Source organism: Schistocerca serialis, unplaced genomic scaffold, assembly GCF_023864345.2.
Source record: "Schistocerca serialis cubense isolate TAMUIC-IGC-003099 unplaced genomic scaffold, iqSchSeri2.2 HiC_scaffold_162, whole genome shotgun sequence".
NCBI classification, from domain to species: Eukaryota; Metazoa; Arthropoda; class Insecta; order Orthoptera; family Acrididae; genus Schistocerca; species Schistocerca serialis.
In genome coordinates, this window is record NW_026047722.1 from 37501 (window position 1) to 42500 (window position 5000).

At 62.5% G+C, this 5000-nt stretch overlaps 1 pseudogene; it reads left to right on the forward strand.

Annotated features, from left to right (window-relative positions):
- Positions 1-5000, forward strand: part of LOC126443618 (large subunit ribosomal RNA) — a 7959-nt pseudogene that overhangs the window by 1036 nt on the left and 1923 nt on the right.

Genomic DNA, 5000 nt, shown 5'->3' on the forward strand with positions numbered 1-5000 from the left:
GCTTCCCCGCCCTTCACGGGGCGGCGGCCTCCGCACTCCCGGGGCGTCTCGTCCTCATTGCGAGGTGAGGCGCACCTAGAGCGTACACGTTGGGACCCGAAAGATGGTGAACTATGCCTGGCCAGGACGAAGTCAGGGGAAACCCTGATGGAGGTCCGTAGCGATTCTGACGTGCAAATCGATCGTCGGAGCTGGGTATAGGGGCGAAAGACTAATCGAACCATCTAGTAGCTGGTTCCCTCCGAAGTTTCCCTCAGGATAGCTGGTGCTCGTACGAGTCTCATCCGGTAAAGCGAATGATTAGAGGCCTTGGGGCCGAAACGACCTCAACCTATTCTCAAACTTTAAATGGGTGAGATCTCCGGCTTGCTTGATATGCTGAAGCCGCGAGCAAACGACTCGGATCGGAGTGCCAAGTGGGCCACTTTTGGTAAGCAGAACTGGCGCTGTGGGATGAACCAAACGCCGAGTTAAGGCGCCCGAATCGACGCTCATGGGAAACCATGAAAGGCGTTGGTTGCTTAAGACAGCAGGACGGTGGCCATGGAAGTCGGAATCCGCTAAGGAGTGTGTAACAACTCACCTGCCGAAGCAACTAGCCCTGAAAATGGATGGCGCTGAAGCGTCGTGCCTATACTCGGCCGTCAGTCTGGCAGTCATGGCCGGTCCTTGCGGCCGGCCGCGAAGCCCTGACGAGTAGGAGGGTCGCGGCGGTGGGCGCAGAAGGGTCTGGGCGTGAGCCTGCCTGGAGCCGCCGTCGGTGCAGATCTTGGTGGTAGTAGCAAATACTCCAGCGAGGCCCTGGAGGGCTGACGCGGAGAAGGGTTTCGTGTGAACAGCCGTTGCACACGAGTCAGTCGATCCTAAGCCCTAGGAGAAATCCGATGTTGATGGGGGCCGTCATAGCATGATGCGCTTTGTGCTGGCCCCTGTTGGGCGAAAGGGAATCCGGTTCCTATTCCGGAACCCGGCAGCGGAACCGATACAAGTCGGGCCCCTCTTTTAGAGATGCTCGTCGGGGTAACCCAAAAGGACCCGGAGACGCCGTCGGGAGATCGGGGAAGAGTTTTCTTTTCTGCATGAGCGTTCGAGTTCCCTGGAATCCTCTAGCAGGGAGATAGGGTTTGGAACGCGAAGAGCACCGCAGTTGCGGCGGTGTCCCGATCTTCCCCTCGGACCTTGAAAATCCGGGAGAGGGCCACGTGGAGGTGTCGCGCCGGTTCGTACCCATATCCGCAGCAGGTCTCCAAGGTGAAGAGCCTCTAGTCGATAGAATAATGTAGGTAAGGGAAGTCGGCAAATTGGATCCGTAACTTCGGGATAAGGATTGGCTCTGAGGATCGGGGCGTGTCGGGCTTGGTCGGGAAGTGGGTCAGCGCTAACGTGCCGGGCCTGGGCGAGGTGAGTGCCGTAGGGGTGCCGGTAAGTGCGGGCGTTTAGCGCGGGCGTGGTCTGCTCTCGCCGTTGGTCGGCCTCGTGCTGGCCGGCGGTGCAGGATGCGCGCGCCTGCGCGGCGTTCGCGCCCCGATGCTTCAACCTGCGTGCAGGATCCGAGCTCGGTCCCGTGCCTTGGCCTCCCACGGATCTTCCTTGCTGCGAGGCCGCGTCCGCCTTAGCGTGCTCCTCCGGGGGCGCGCGGGTGCGCGGATTCTCTTCGGCCGCCATTCAACGATCAACTCAGAACTGGCACGGACTGGGGGAATCCGACTGTCTAATTAAAACAAAGCATTGCGATGGCCCTAGCGGGTGTTGACGCAATGTGATTTCTGCCCAGTGCTCTGAATGTCAACGTGAAGAAATTCAAGCAAGCGCGGGTAAACGGCGGGAGTAACTATGACTCTCTTAAGGTGGCCAAGTGGCGGCGGTGTGGCTGCATCCGGACTTGGCTTTTCGAAGTGCGGTCTTGATGTAGTCGTGCTGCTGCTGCGAGGTACCTTCCTTGGGTTATAGTTACAGGGAGAGTGATGCGCAATACATGGGCCTAGCCCTCTTAGCCTCTCCTCTCCTGCGGTCTTCTCCCCTTCTCGTGGGCCCGCTGATTTTCGCAGAGTGGAAGACTGCACCAGGGGCTTGGGGGGGTTACCAGCCCCCCCTCGCACTATCCCTTTGTTAGTTGGGGGCAGTAATCAAAGAATAAGTGGTGGCCCTTCCGCTGAAGGTGCCACCCCAACTCCCCCAGCACCTAGCCGGCCAACCGGCCGTGCCGAAAATCTTGTACCTTTTGCAGCTGTATACGCCTGTAGTGAGTGCCACCGCAGCTTCACCACCAAGAATGGTCTCGGGGTCCATCGCCGCCGCCAACATCTTGCGGCCGCCAACGCGGAGATCGTGACGGAGAGGCATCGCGCGAGGTGGACGGAGGAAGAAGTCCTGTCGCTCGCCAAGGCGGAGGCCGAATTGTTCCTTGAGAGGGACGCCCGGTTCTTCTTTGTTAATCAAGAGCTCATCAGGATGTTCCCCGACCGAACGCTTGAGGCAATCAAGTGCCGACGGCGGCAAGCTGCCCACAAGCAGCTTGTCCGCCAGTTCATGGAGGCGCTTGAGATCGGTCGGGGGGAAGAGCCGGCGTCCCGCCGGGGAGCAGCGAGCCCGCCGCCTGACGCGGGCGAGGCCGCTGCGCCGCCCGTCGACGCAGCCGAGGACTTCGCGGCCGACACCACCGGGCCGCCGCCGGAGGGGCCGACTGACGCCGCCATCTGGGAGCATCTGGCGGGGCTACCTGCTTCCGCCCAGCGTTTCTCTGCCCTGGATCGAGTCATAGGTCTGGGGCGGGGCACGCCGCCCGATGTCATCCTGGGCATGCTCCCGGATGCCCTTGCGTCGGTCGGGTCCAGAGGGGAGAGATCGATCACCAGGACACAGCGGCCGCGCCAACCATCGAAGCGGCCGCCTGCCGCGCCGCCGACGCAGAAGCGCAAGCGGCGCCGCTGGGAATACGCAAGAACGCAGGATGCCTTCCGACGGTCGCGTGCACGTTGCGTGCGCGGCCTCTTGGATGGCACCCTGCTCCAGCCGCCACCTGCCATCCCTGGTCTGCTGGACTTCTGGGCGGACCTCTTCACTAAGAAGCCCGTCTCCACTGCGGGCTTCATCCGTGACCGCCTCCTCCCGCACTCGGAGCCTGTCGCTCTTGAGTGCCTATGGGGGCCGGTCACACATGAGGAGGTCGCCGCCGCGTTGCCGCCCAGGGGATCAGCAGCTGGGCCTGACGGCCTTACCCCGGCGGAGTTGCGGCGCCTACCGCATGAAGTCCTGGTGAAAGTGATGAATCTCTTCCTTCTGGCCCGCGCCCTTCCGGAACGCCTGCTTCGCGCGCGGACGTCCCTTCTCCCGAAAACGGCTGCACCAACATCCCCCGCTGACTTTCGCCCCATTACGGTCTGCTCGGTGTTGGCGCGGACCTTTCACAAGGTTCTCGCGTCACGCCTGATGCGCGCTTGTGCTGTGGACGAACGTCAGCGGGCATTCATCCCTCGGGATGGGATGTTGGAAAATACTTTCATCTTGGACACTGCTCTCACCGACGCAGTCCGCTCCTGCCGCTCTGTCTTTGTGGCATCGATCGACGTATCGAAGGCATTCGATTCGGTGGATCATGCTGCCCTTCGCCCCGTGCTGAAGGCGCATGGCCTACCGGATTGCTTTGTCGAGTATGTCGAGCGGTGCTACGAGGGCAGCACGACAGTGATAGCGGACGGCGCCGGCGTGGGCGTGTCTGTGCAGCCAGCACGGGGCGTTCGCCAGGGCGATCCCCTCTCCCCCCTCCTGTTCAACTTTGCGGTGGACTACGTTTTAGGCCAACTGCCCTCCCACATCGGAGCTCGGATCCTCGGTCGCAGAGTCAACGCTGCGGCCTTTGCAGATGACGTCTGGCTGTTTGCAGCGACCCCGAGGGGCTTGCAGTCCCTCATCGACGCAGCTACCGCAGCCCTCGCCCACCTGGGGCTGCAGATCAACGCCCGGAAGTGTTTCACCCTCGCCTTAGTCGCGTCAGGGCGCGAGAAGAAGGTGAAGGTGGACAGCAATGTCACCTTCACAGCAGGCAACACCACCTTGCCTGCCCTGCGTGTGGGTGAAACCTTCCGGTACCTGGGGCTGCAATTTTCCACGGCGGGTCGCTGTGTCTTCAACCCACGTCGCCACCTGGTGGAGCAGCTTGACGTCATCTCCCGAGCTCCGCTGAAGCCGCAACAGCGCCTCCACGCTCTCACCAACGTACTTCTCCCTGGCCTGTACCACGGGCTGGCCCTCAGCCGCACCCGGGTGGGTGCATTGAAGTCGGCCGACGTCACCATCCGGGCCGCCGTCAGGAGATGGTTCCGCCTTCCGGCGGACACCCCCCTGGGATACTTCCACGCTCCTGTTGCCCAGGGGGGCCTCGGCATTCCATCTTGCCGATGGATGGGTCCAACCCTCCGTCGGTCCCGTCTCCTGGCGCTGAAGAAGATAGGGCCAGCCTGCGACGGTGCAGGCATGGAGGAGGTGCAGCGTGAGATCGAGGTGCTGGAGCGCCACCTAATGTGGGAGGGCCACCTCCTCAAATCGTCAACGCAGGTTGGGGAAATGTGGGCGGCGCGCCTACACATCGCCATTGACGGTGCGGCGCTGTCATCTTCTGCCGCCGTCAGTGGCCAACATCAGTGGGTCGCCGACACCAGTCGCCTGCTATCTGGGCGTGAATACATCGACGCCCTCCGCGCCCGCATCAACGCCTTCCCTACGAAGGCACGGCGCAGTCGTGGGCGGGAGGCGGACACCAGATGCCGCGCGGGGTGCCAGGCCGTGGAGACCGCCAACCACGTACTTCAGGCTTGCTTTAGGACGCACGGGTCCCGGGTCAAGCGCCATGACGCTGTAGTGCGTTATGTCGCCCGTGGACTCGCGCAGAGGGGCTTCAATGTCTCTGTGGAGCCCCACCTCCGCACACCTGAGGGCATCCGCAAGCCTGACGTGGTGGCGGTCAAAGACGGCATCGCCCGTGTGGTCGACGCCCAGATAGT